The following is a 13,788-nucleotide window of genomic DNA, read 5'->3' on the forward strand; positions in this document are numbered from 1 at the left end:
ATTTGCAGCTCCGACTAAGAAGGAAATGCTAACAAAAATAACATCCACGCATCGCAAAGCATAACATTGGTTCTTCCTTCCAGTCGCTATTTTCTAGGTCTGTTGGCCTACCTGTGGTCACCCATTCGGCCTTCGTACTCTACACATAATTGGTTCATAAAAGAAAAGGTGGGAGGGCGGCGTCCCCACCCGTCGGGTCACTTGGCACAGCGTGGATCGAGGTTTGTGAATGAGACCTCGTTTCATTCATATCAACTGGACAGCTTCCTGCTTCGACACTTGTCTGCTACCGAGGTTTTGGCTTTTGGCAGCCTTCCACCTTCCTCCATGCTTTGACGCGTGAGAGAACCCACATCGCTGTCTCTGCTTTGCATAGGAAAACAACAAATCCAGCTGGAATTCTAGTGCACCACAAACGCCAAGCAATTCTCATTCTGTGTGAACGTGGGAGAGTTAGTGGTGTCCTATTTATGCTCTTTGAAGTGCTGACGTCATACTTGTTCTATGCACTCTTTCGTAAAATTGCTTTCGAGTTCATCCATTATAAACACAGTGCAGGACATTGGAATGCCAGTTTATGTCTTTATTCATATTTTAGGGTAATCATCCCGGCGAAATTAAAATACCGCTAATTTTACAGTAATTATGTGATATCTTCAAATAGATAAAAGATAATTGAAATATGGAACAAGAGCGTCCTAGACAATATTATTCTGCGTGAGGTACCGTTATCACAAATCACCTAGTGGCTTTCTGTTTTCAGCCGTTTAGAAATGCGAAAATAAATGCCGATTTTCAAAGTGGCTCGAAATCGAAAGCAGATAAGTGAGTCGTGATAACGGTTTCTTATGTAAAATAATATTGTCTAGGGTGCTCTTGCTCCACATTTCGATTATCTTTTATCTATTTGAAGATATCACATAATTACTGCAAAATTAGCGGTATTTTAATTTCGCCGGGATGAAGACTCTTATGGAAGTATTTTAGAATTATCTCAAATTATTCTCTGACAGAAGTCCTACTCCAAGTATTGTTTATACCACAGTCCTGTGTCCTTTCTTAATTTGCGTTGAGTTGAAGCTTACACAGGCAACTGATCGTAATGTTACGGTTAATAATCGGGCAAGTTGTTTTAGCTTCCGTGTATTTACGGAAAGTCTTCAGAGTCAATATGAAAATATAGTCACCTTTGATAAATGTTCCTCAGAGGTGTTCCACCATTATTGTGTTCGAGTCTGATAACTTTCTAGTTCTACAGTACTGAGTTAACATCTTTGTTCTGGCGTAATAGTTGTCCATTTTAATAACATCCATTACTTTTGGCGCCTTTAGCTTTTCCCTTGCACCATATTGTTTATCACGCCCTTGAGGAATGAAGTTTCTTTTTAGACAGTATCACAACCATTTTCTCTTCCTCTTTTGAATTACACTAGACATTACTACATCCTCTTCTATTATTGAAAACAGTCCCTCATTCATTTCCGTTTGACCCAGCAAATTTTCATCGTTCTTCTTTACACATATGTTTCAAAAGTCTGATTTTTATTCGAGCAGCCTCATAGCGTACGTGCCTTTGGCGCGGGAGACCCGGTTTCGATTCCCGGAGGAAACTCATATGGTTACGCTGTAGGTCAACGTCTCATGTAACCTCGGTGCTGAATGGGGCGCTAAACTCAAGTCATATCATATCTGACTTTTACTTGTCATTTTTTTTTATAGCGTCCATGTTTTTGTCTGATAGAATACAGTACTCCTGATACGAAATCTTTGATCAGTCTTTCCCCTTACTCTTTACTCAAACCAGAAAATATATTTTTCTGCTACCTAAGCGTTTCTTTCGTCTTTCCTTTCCTTGCTTTTATTTCACACAATATGTCTTTGATATGTAACATTACCTAGACACAGGAAACTGTTCTATTACCCCCCCCCCCTCTCACACTACTGGATTCGATACAAATCGCTTCCTTTCCAATTACCACTGTTTTTGTTTTCTCCTTATCCTCTGACGACGGTGAAAAGTTAAAAAAAAAGACAAAAAACTGCAACTTGATGGAAACCCAAATGCTCGAAGCATAATGGTATTTTTAGGAATGAGAAGCGAGTACCTCGTCGAATACAAATGAATATTTTTTTGTTGTTGTTGTTGTTGTTGTGATCGTAACGGTAGTCGCGACGTAAGACCTAGTGGATAATCCATCGAGTGACCGTACTTGAGAATGTGGTGGAGTGCTTGAACCATTCTGAGGCAATCGCTATCAGGAAATGAGCGTGTTCTCAACACTTGTAAAGTACACAAACACAAGACACGCTCTCTGTTTCCCATGTGAGTGAGAGAGGATGACCCGCGAGGGGCCTGACTCATCCGTGCAAACGAACGTAACGGCAAGAACCATATGATCTGCCGCTGAAGGATTTGTCCCAAGCAGGTTAATGACTCAGGTTTTCAACATCTTCCGTTGCTCGTGAGCGAACTCTGGGAGCACCGCGTTAAAAAAAAAAAAAAAAAAAAAAAAAAACCTACTAATGAAGGCAGCATCAATTAGTCCCCTCTCATTTCAGAATACAACGAAGAAGATGAAGAAGTGTATAGACAGGAAGGAAGAACAGTTGTCGTGAGGATAACATTTCTTATTGGATAACAATTTCCTCCCTCCACAGCGGTTTTTTTTTTTCATTGCTTTCCTAGTTCAAGAATTTTTATGTAAACCTTCCCCCCTCTCCCCCTCTCCCCCGTTTTCCACTCAAAAGTTCATTAACCACGACACGTTTGGAGCAGGACACAGGACGTGAATCTCTTCAATTCCTTCCACGCATTGCTCCTCAGGCTTGTAATGGAATGGAGTTACCAGTGCGCTGTACATACTCTTGTTGTACCTGTGCGTCAACTGAACTCAACGGGCCACAGACACTTTTTTTTTTTTAAGAGTTTCAAACATACTTCGTTTTTACCTGACAAATTCATTTATTGCTCTTTATTTTAATGATTTCACATATATTTTCATAAATTTCCAATAAAAAACCAAGATTTGGTGTTTTTGTGCAATCAATTACGCAAACTAACTACATACACTTATAAAATGTCTCAAAGTTTTGAGCAGTAATTTCAGAAACGAAAGTGGAAAATAATATATTTTCTTCTAGCGAAAGTTCTTAGTCCTAAATAAAGTAAGTTAATTCATCTATTGATCAATTTGTATTAACGTCCGTTGTCCATTGCGAGAATATTTGGCAAGACTGGATTAAGGGGGGCTTAGGGGGCTGTAGCTCCGGGCCTCCACTCTGATCAAAATATCAACTGACTATCTAAAAAGATTCATAAAGATACAATCAGGGCCGGATTTAGTGGGGGGGGGGTGCAATGGTAAGAAGTTAGAAGAGAGAGTAAAGTGAGAAGTTAGCAGTGAGTTTTGCAAAATCAATAATTTAAGTCAATTTTCTGAAGGAAAAGAATTAATCGAGAGCAAACACTTAGCATTTCCAAAGGAATTCCTGATTCACATCACAGAAACCTAATGGCATTTAAAAAACACAAATTTAATTAAAATGTACTGGTAATTATTGGTACACCCCCCCTTCAGATAATCCTGGATCCGGTCCTGGATACAATCATCATCATAAAATAAAATATGAAACATATTCCCTTAACATCCCTACTATACTTCCAGAGAAATGTATTAGGCGAAGTCAGCAGGGGCCACATATTTTTCTAGCCCCGGAGCTTCAGACGGGTTAACTCGGTCCTGATATTTGGGCTCGCTAACCTTAACGGGCCTCACGTTCAATTTTTGAGTTCGAGTGCCAGACTCGCGAACGTTGAATTTGCGAGTTTGAACATCTGAAGTTTTCTTTTCAAGGAGGAATAAATTCCGCCCCCACCAGGAATTGAAGCCTGTCCGGTCCGTATGGTAGATAGATGCCTTTCCGAGTACACCATCTTGGCTCTAAAATAAATCAGTGTACATTAATTCCTGACGCATTGAATCAGATACTTTTCTAGGGAAGAGAGAGACTTACTGTGGATCTAAAAATACTATAGACCTGAATATCGGCTGCATCTAATTCATGCAGAGTTTTTTTTACCTTTACATTGTAAATCAAATGGACTTTATTTTATTTTTTCAAAAAGAGAAAAATCATTTATAATCCTGTTGTGTTACCTTGGGGGACCAATGCGACAGTACCCTTGAAGACTTACCACCTGCAGCCCTTTTCGAATTACGAGGAACGAAGGGCGATCTCCAATACCCTTCGAGGGCTAATATAAAATAACAGAATGCTTCTACGCTTTATCAAATGAATTATGAGACCCCGCCTCATCTCTCGGAGGTAATAAGTCATTTCGGATGACTAATGAGATGCATGTTTCAACAGTTGTGACGCTGGGTGTTTTTTGTATCCTTGAGCGCTACGCCTAGGATACAGATAATGGAAACAAGAGGAGAGGAGAGGGAGAGAATTGGTAAAAACAGAGAAAAGTTATTTGCTGTTTTAAGTCGTGTTAAGAAGGTGGGAAGCATCTTAAAAGATTGAGAAGGGAGAAAGTGACAAAGCAGGGTTACCACATCTCAGATTTTTTTTCTTGTCATAACAAACTTATAGCAATAGTTTCAAACGAAACAACAAATAAGTAGGGATGCGTACGAGACGAGTCGAGACAGGATTTTCCTGACAAAATTCGAGTCGAGACACGGTTCTTTCAAAAGAGAAATATACATTTTTCGAGTCAAGACATCACTTTTTAGCACATTTTCGAGACAAGACAGCCAGAAATCTTGTCTCGTGCGCATCCCTACAAATAAGTACCAACAACTTTTTTTTGTTTTTATTTTGTAACAAATAATACGTGGAAAAGCTCTAAAATTTTTTTTCGAGAGAGTGTCTCAACCAGGAATCGAACCCTGCATGCATCTCACGAAAGGCGAGATTATTGGCGATTGTGCTAATCGGGGCCACAATATTCTGTCATCATTGCTACACAACGGCCCTCAAGTAACGTCTTTCATTGTGACGACAGAATTACCATCTGTATTATATGATTAAAGTAATGCTCGAAGACATCCTTCCTACCATTTCCCTTCAGAGTTCTTACCTTCGTCGGCAGGAAATTTTAAAATTATCCGATGAAATGAATCTCTCAATGAGCGAAAAAAAATCGTATTTGTTCGGTTAATCCCATACGTCGCTAAGGATACCGGACTTTTCAAGAAGTAGAAATTATGAGAAAAACGCAATGTGATCATAATCTTATTTCTTCCCTTCCCTCTTTAACTTTCTGTCATATTCTTAATGTGATCTTTTTTTTTTTCTAATTCTCAAATAGCATTCTAACAAATATCTTTTCCTCTTTTTGACGGTCAGTATCGGTTTCCTCTCGCTGAGTTTTCCTCAAAATTACTCATACATTTTCCGTTCCATCCACTAATCGCGTCTTCCCCATATTCCAATTTCCAAGACTTCCTCTTATTTTAATAATTAAAATTATACTCGTATAAATATATAATTGTACCAGCGATAATTCTCATATGTTCTTGTTAATTTCTTTTACTTTTTCTTAAACCATTTGCGAATATTGTACTTGTAATCGTGGACAAGAATATGAAATGTGTCTTTCCGTATGGCTATAAATTAAAACAAAAATATACGCAGTTTGTCTTATAGCGTATAGCGTAAATTATAAATATACGTCTTATAATAGAATCTCATTATATCATAAATAAAATATGCCTCTGAAATTTTGTCGTTTACATAGAACAAAATATATTGTTACGTCCTTAAACAGGTTGCTAAGTCGCTAGCAAGTGTGTATATTCTGTGGTATGATCCACAGTTCGTATCTCCATGAGACCATATTTAGTTCGTATTCCAAGTTCAACTGTAAATCCATGTCTGTAAGTCCATTCCAAGTTAAAACAAATCAGTAATTTTGTTGGCCATAAGACGAATTGACTTGGAGTTTAACATCCCTTTCAGCAGCGAGGCTATATGAGACGAGACCTACTGATTAACGTAGAATCCGAACCACATGTGCTCCAGCGGGAATCGAACCCGGGTTTCCCACGCCTATGGTAACCGCTTAGCAACAAAAGAGCTCTTGTTGGCATTAAGGAAACACTCAAAGTACTGCTAAAATTTGACATAAACAACATAGGCCTAAAGATTAATTATGTCATCATGTCATAAGTATACCTGTATTCAATAAGTGTATGTCATGAAGCGTTTTGTACAAAATTTTATTAATTTTATTATTATCAATCAAAACACAGCAGTTTCACCTGTATAGCTCGTGAAGAAGTTTGGTTTCAATGGCGTGATATTTTCTCAATTAATACAGAAAGCGGAAGTGGTATAGATTTCTAGTACTTCCGGTTTTAATAGAGAGACTAAAGTGGAGATGCAATACATTCTTGAGACGGTTAATTGATTGCGGAAAACACTTTCTCGCTATTAATTAACATTTTTGCTCTATAGTGATCAAGATCAAAACCGGACCTGATTCATTTCTACCATTAACACCTTCATCAACACAGGCCCATAGCCAGCCCAAATATATAGGGTGTGTCCGGTTCTAGTTACGGGGGGTAGTGATCCAATTATATTATAGTTCATCACCATATTATAGTTCATTTGCAAGCCTAGAAAATTTTAGGGGGCAGAAAAAATTTAGGGGTTCCTGAACCCCCTAGAATCCCTGGATACGGGCCTGCATCAACATACTTGACCCTATATATGCTATCAAAATTGATAGGAAAATATCAGGTAATTCCGGGGGTAAAAGTGGATCTAAAAGCTAGGAGAACGCAGGGCCGTGGAGCGGAAAATTAACGCCCGGGGCGAGAGTATACGACGGCGCCCCCATACATATATTCCAAGCAATTTTTTGTATCTTTTTTCCTTTTTTCTTCCGAATTTTTCGCTCCCTTACTTCGGCGCCGGGGCCGTCGCCCCGCTCGCCCCCCAACGGCATGACCCTGGGGGGACGGTAGGTAGCGGCTTGACATTAAGCCGTCCCCCTGCCTATCTTTGCCCATTGTAATTTTTTTAGGAACTGGGGAGACGCCATACGTATTTTTTGGAGGTGGGAGGACGGCGTCCCCTCGCGTTTCCCCTCACTTTTACCCCTGAGTAATTCTTAACATTTTCTTGTCACACGTATGCAAAGACAGGAAACATTCGAAGGACTTTTGGTAGACCAAAATTCTTCAAAATAACGTATGAAAATGTGTTAAAAATTGTCTCTTTTCTTCTACTACAATTCTGTTGAGAGTTTTCTAGCTCCTACGTTGTTGAACAAATTGAATGTTTTGACTTATATCCCTGGCCACACTGAGTGCAAGCAGTGAATCAAGGTCTAGTTCAAACGATACATTAATATTAATGAGCGCAGCAGGTCGGCCGCTCTGGAACAGATCTTCCTTTCCTGATTCAGCTATTTGAACCAAAATAATAATAATAATAATAATAAGGTTAAAAGAAGATCAAAAGAAAAAAAAAATAAATGCAGACCGCTTTCATTGAAATGGTTCGTCTGTTCACGTAACACAGGCATATACAGACTTTAAGCTTTATGATTCAAGGAAGACATAAAAAGAAAAAGCAAAATGGCCTCCGCTATAAATAGCATGAGTATAGCTAACAATGTGGTATTAAAGAGAAGAAAAGGAAAAGAGTGAAACACCTTTTAAATGTAAGGCTAATAAATTATTGAAGACAAAACAACAGTGATCATCGCTTATCTTTTCAAATGACTATTTCTTTTTGTAGAAACGTGACGGTATTGTGTTTAGGAAGAAGATTCAAAAGAAAGAAAAAAAAATCATATGGACCTCAAAAATGGTGGAAAGGGGCCTGATATCAAACTTACATTTTCTATGGTCGCTGTATGTGGCTCCCCCTAGTGTAGAGCTTGTCTACGTGACCTTCCACGCGTACAGGTAAGGGTATGAAATTCACATTCGATCCTTAATGAATTCCCTCCCCAAATATGACAGGTAGATTTCCCTTTCTATTGCATTACTGTGAAGCTTCCATTATGGAAAGGTTAAAAAAGTAAATTTAAAAATTCGATTCGCATAACTGATATTCTTGGATTATTTATTTGCTTTATTAAATCTTATATTTCATCAAAGTTCAGCTTTCACGGTAAATTTACGACACTTTCTATTAATTTAAATTTGACATAATTCAGTTCCATAAAATCAAGGGGTAAATATTCGGGATTAGAAATGCTGATAGGGTTGCCAACCTTTGAAAATGGAAATACCGGAACCCTCCTGGTGTACATATACTATTAATATTGTGACATCATCACTCGTCAAAAATGTTAACAATCTAAGAGTAGTTACTTTACATAAAATTGAGCAATTCGGAGTTAGAATTTAATAACTTTAGTTCCTTTTGAAGCATTTAATTAAACTTACTGATTCCAGTTTTGGTTGAATCGGCACATTTAAATTGTATAGTCTACCATCAATAAGACATTGTATTGAAAAGAGAAAAGCAAATATCCCGCCACTGTAAAACTGTAAACATTACCGCAGTGCCATTAGATTTGATATTTCTTCTGAAATTAACTCTAATTGAACCTCTTTTGACAAGATTACTGTTTGAGAATCCTCAAAATGGTAAATTTTTACAAAATATTCTTGGTTGAATTGAAATTTAAAGTGACTTTCAATGCCGAGGTTCTATTATACATGAACCTACAGCTTAATGTAGGATTCAAACCCTCACTGAGAGTCGAACCCTGGTCGCTCAGTGAGAAGGCACGTACGGTAACCATGTAGCTATGAAAGAGACATTTATAACATTAAGCATCCGGATTATAAATTGTGAAACATTTTGATGTATCCATGAACTGAATTTTGCTTCAATTAGAATGCTAAATACGTATTACTTGTTTTAGTTTTGTAGATTCAACCTGGCTAGCATTTCAGTATTAGTCTACTATCAGCCTTCCCCCTGTCTAGTGGCTAGCGTGTGCACCTTTGGTGCTCAGACTTAAGGGTTCCACTCCTGCTCAGAGATTCTTGAAATTGGATGCATTACGGTGGTTCCGATTCCACCTTAAACTGTGGGTCCGCATCTCATATAGACTCGGTGCAGTAGGGAGACGCTTAAATACGACCAACCAATCAACGAAATTCCTTTTGGGTTGAAGCTCTTTCGGCAAAATTCCACTGTCGTCATTATCCATCAGTATGATAAGAATGTGAAAATGTATCGCAGTAGAGTAAAGCCCAGATTACCCACGAGAGATGACCCGCAAGTGCCGCATTGCTGGAGTCATGCTGAATTATTTTTCGTAAGTAGTCGCTGAGGACTGATATTCCGCATGCAAAGAGTACTGTATGTTCTAAAACACAAAAATAAATTGCATTGTTGTAAAAATCAATATTTCCAGCAATAGTGCACGTTTTGAAGTGCAACGCTATACTGTGATAAACAGAAGCCCGTCCTTGTAAGGTATGAAAAACAGGAATTGAAAAGAGTAATTTGCTGTACTGTACATATTTTTAAAGTTTTATTATGTTTTTAGTACAATAAAATAGTCTTTATGCTGAAATACTGTATGTTTTTCGTGTTTGCATCACATTTTTAGTCTTTTTTCGGGTTCTCTCGATTTTCACTATGTGTTGTGCCCTAGCCACCCAATTCTGCGAAGAGTTCCTTCGTGGCTAAGCGGTTAGCGTACGCACCTTTATCGTGGGAGATCCGGGTTCAATTTCCGGCGGGAGTTCATGTGGTTCAGATTCCACGTTAATCAGTAGGTCCCGTCTCATATAGCCTCGCAGTTGAAAGGGACGTTCAACTCAAAATCAACTCAACTCAACTCATTTCCGCGGATAATCGTGGCTTTACTGTAATTGGAAAGAGCCAATTTTGTCCGGCCCAGAATATTAATCATGGGCGTATTACTCTTTAGACTCTTGAGAAAATGTCGAACGGACTGCTAAAAATGTTTCCAACTCTTTATATAACAAAATACATCAGAATTACTGTTATAATGTACCGTTTTACATACTGGGTTCCAAAAACCTAATGAATACCAATTGACTGTCATTTAAAGAGAAATGTGTTGAAATCAAAATGGAAAGTGAAGCCGCCTAGAACACGGAAGGTTAAGAGGATCGCTTCATGTTTAATGCAAGTAGAGGCAGCTTCTTAAGAGTAAATGTCGATCCTTATGTAACGGATAATTGGTGTTTTGATGTGTCAGTCGAAAAATCATGGCTTCTCCGCATAAATTCTCCTTGAGCAGCAAGGAAAAGTGGGTGGACAAAATTTTCACTTTCAGGTGACACTGCTCCGAAGGGCAGGCACGTTCAATGGGAAGATTCCACAACAAATTAATTCTTCACAGAACAGAAAGGGAAATCCTGCCGTAACGAGAGCGTTCTACAAGGTCACAGCTAGTGACATCTAATGGGAAGGAGCAGAGACATAAACATTGTTTACAATTAAGTTACACGAGGAACACTATATATTATCCGAGTGTTAATCGTGGAAAGTTATCTTATTAACATTTCACAGGCGAAGACATACAGCCCGACATCGTTTCCCACGCAACGCACGGAAACAAAGGGCGATCACTTATTGTGTGATGGAGTCGCTTATTATTTAACCGTACGTTTTAAATCATTCTCGAGGTTTTGTTACAAATTAAAAACCTTCACTTATGTTAATATACATTAAACTTGAACGGAATAGACCCGTTTAAACAATTCTTGACGTTATTCCCTCAATATTTACGAATATTTTGTCTATACACTTTTGAATAGCACTCCATTAATAGGAAAAATAAAGGATGTTAATGACCTATACTGACAAACTGTAAGAGAAATTTCTCATATCAAAATTAGAAAAAATAAAGTTCATTTGCACCTGTGGACGGAAGTGCATAGTTTCAAATCTAGAAACGTCAAAAAGAAAAAATGAAATCTTTAAGTATTACGTCCCACAATTATCCCGGCTAGTGTAAAGGAGATGATGATGATGAGAAATGCATGAAATGGTGGAATGAGGGAAGTGGAAGGAAAAGGAAGAACCCCGAGAAAACCCTGGCACAAGGTGTTTGTCTACCACAAAGTTCACTTGACGCGAGCTGGAATCGAACCAAGGACCACATGCACCAAAGGTGAACGCTCTACCACTTTTTTTTTTTTAAGTCAACTAACTCACTGAACGTGTCTCGGTAACTTACTTAAACTACTTATTATTTAATTTTATTCGCTTTACTCATTTACTTGACTTTTTTCCAATCACCTAGAACGGCAGGGACACAAACACAGAAACATTGAGGACAGTTAAAATCAGAAAGACTCTCTCACCGGGAATCGAACCCAGGACCTTGTACACCAAAGGCGAACTTGCTACCCACTAGACCAGCGGGGAGGGCACCACTGAGCCACCGAGGCCCAACGTCAAAAAGTGTGGAAAACAGATATTGCAACACGTGGGGCGATGCTTTTTTTATTTTTTATTTTTTGGACGGTCCTAGCTCTGAGACCAGGGGTGCCCACAAAGGAGGGCTATGACGTAAAGTGCGTCATTGAAATATTTGGGGGGGGATTAAAATCGATATAAATATGTTTGAGGGGGGGGTAAAAATTAATCGAAAAGATTTTTTTTCATGGAAGAACACCTATGGATAGACAATTGAGGGGGGGGGACCACTGCTGAAACTATGCACTTCTGTCCATATGCCTACATAATCCTTTCTTTTTAAAATTGATTGAGAAATCAGCGCTTTGAATTTGTCAGTATACTTGATTAACACCCTGTGTATGTTTCAGGAAAACGAAACAGGGAAAATGAAGCTCAAAAAGTTTACTTCTGCTGATTTAGTTCTTATGGTGTTTTTTTTTTTTTTTTTTTTTTTTTTTTTTTTTTTTTTTTTAATGTATCCGAGGCGGGCAAAAAGAGACGTTTAAGTCTAAATGTTACGGGAAGTCACTTGAGCACTATTCGCTAAAGAACGTACCATGTAAAGAGCAACATGTAATTGCAATTTTATTTATCTTAGGTTCGGGAGAGTATTTGACAAATTCCGAGGAAGGATCCTCCTGCTCCCCTGTTACCAAACACACATTCACGTATATTGAAGGAATCTTGCTTCCTGGGAATCTCCCATAACTATACAAGTAAAGATATTAAAAATGAGAACGAGTGAACTGAAACAAGGAATGCTACGGGGAAAAAAAGATACGGAAACACCGAGAAAATAGTTTCAATTTGTTTATTTAAAAAATCCACAAATAACTCACGACTTGAGTTGGAAAAGGTTCAAAGTGACAAAATATGAACAAAAGTTAAGAAATGCCACCTATTCTAGCTTTGGTACTTCTTGTATAAAATAACAGACAAATTCTGACAAAAGCATTTACTAATAAATAATAGCGTTACAGTTTCGGCAATGTATCTTTGCCTTCAGACCCATTACTCGTATGAAATACAATTTCTAGGACAACAGCTTATGTATCTCAGAATATGAGAAGAGGTCGTTGGTTCTTAGATAATTGTATTTCATAATGTATCTTATGAAGGCAAAGATACTTTCCCGAAACAGTAACACTATTATTTATTACATTATATATGCTTTGGTCAGAATTTGTGTGTTATTTGATAAAAGTTAAGGTTGTCAACTACGCGCGTCATCTTTCTTTCCAATTCATTCATTTATATTGGCAAGTATTGTCTTTTATTTGAAATGAACGCGGATTCTAATAGTTTGATTTTACCAATTTCTTATTCACGCGTGTTAAGGTGTCTCTTGATTTCTCACAAAATTGAAGAGACCGGTATCAAGAAAAGGTGGTGGGGAACGGCCAATAATGTGAGAGTTTATCTTGCACATGCACCAACTGTACCAGATCTTAGCCCCGATTATGTTTCGGAGCCCACGTTGATGGTAGGTTTTATTCTTCAAACGTTTGATGTTGCATAAGGACGTAAGAAACACACACGGATCCTGTCTATAATATTATTTGTTTTAATTATTTTTATATTTTGATACTACGTTATGTAGGGTTCATTTATAATTTATTTATTAATTTATTTTTTACAAAATTGAAGATATTTAAGGGTTTGAAAAAAAAGCAAAATCAAACCGTTGAAAATCCCCGTTCACTTCGCGATTTACTCGCATAAACCTCCCATACAGTACCGCCAATGCATAGGAAGTACTAATCATAACTAATTAACTAACTAACTCTATGGCCTGTGGAACCCGAAGGTTCAATGCTTCGTTCACAAAAGCTCTCCACTGACTTCTATCCTTAGGCGACTGGATCCAGTTCCTACTTTGTATTCCTATTTCTGCGACGTCAATCTTCCCCCCATGTGCACCTAGGCCTTCCTAATGATCATTTTCCGATTGGACTTCCAATTAAAACTTTCAAAATTTCCTACTTTCTTCCATTCTTCCCACCTGAGTTTCTTAGATTGTATGACCCTAACAATGTTTGGTAATGGTATAAATTATAAATTATGTAGTTCCTAGTTATGAACCTTTAAATTATATTTGCCAGGTGTTAATCATACCATATTTTAAATAAGATACCTGGAATATGACAAAATAACCGAACTCTACAATGTTAAATAATAAAATATGGACATCATTATAATATAATTTGTGAATCTTGCAGTGCTTTCCACTTACAGTCCTATGTACAGATTAATATAACTGTGACTCACGACTGCTGTAATCGTAAGACAAGAGAATAATGTTAAACTAATGTATTCTATGTTAGTAGCAATCTTTTTACCTTTCTGTTAGTTCATAAAACTCTA

At 37.8% G+C, this 13,788-nt stretch overlaps 1 protein-coding gene across 1 annotated transcript in view; it reads right to left on the reverse strand.

The window, feature by feature from the left end:
- The window catches only part of tnc (tenectin), a 189,880-nt gene that overhangs the window by 101,979 nt on the left and 74,113 nt on the right, over positions 1-13,788 (reverse strand). The window lies entirely within an intron of this gene.

This window comes from Thermobia domestica, chromosome 9, assembly GCF_964235325.1.
Source record: "Thermobia domestica chromosome 9, izTheDome1.hap1.1, whole genome shotgun sequence".
Lineage (NCBI taxonomy): Eukaryota > Metazoa > Arthropoda > Insecta > Zygentoma > Lepismatidae > Thermobia > Thermobia domestica.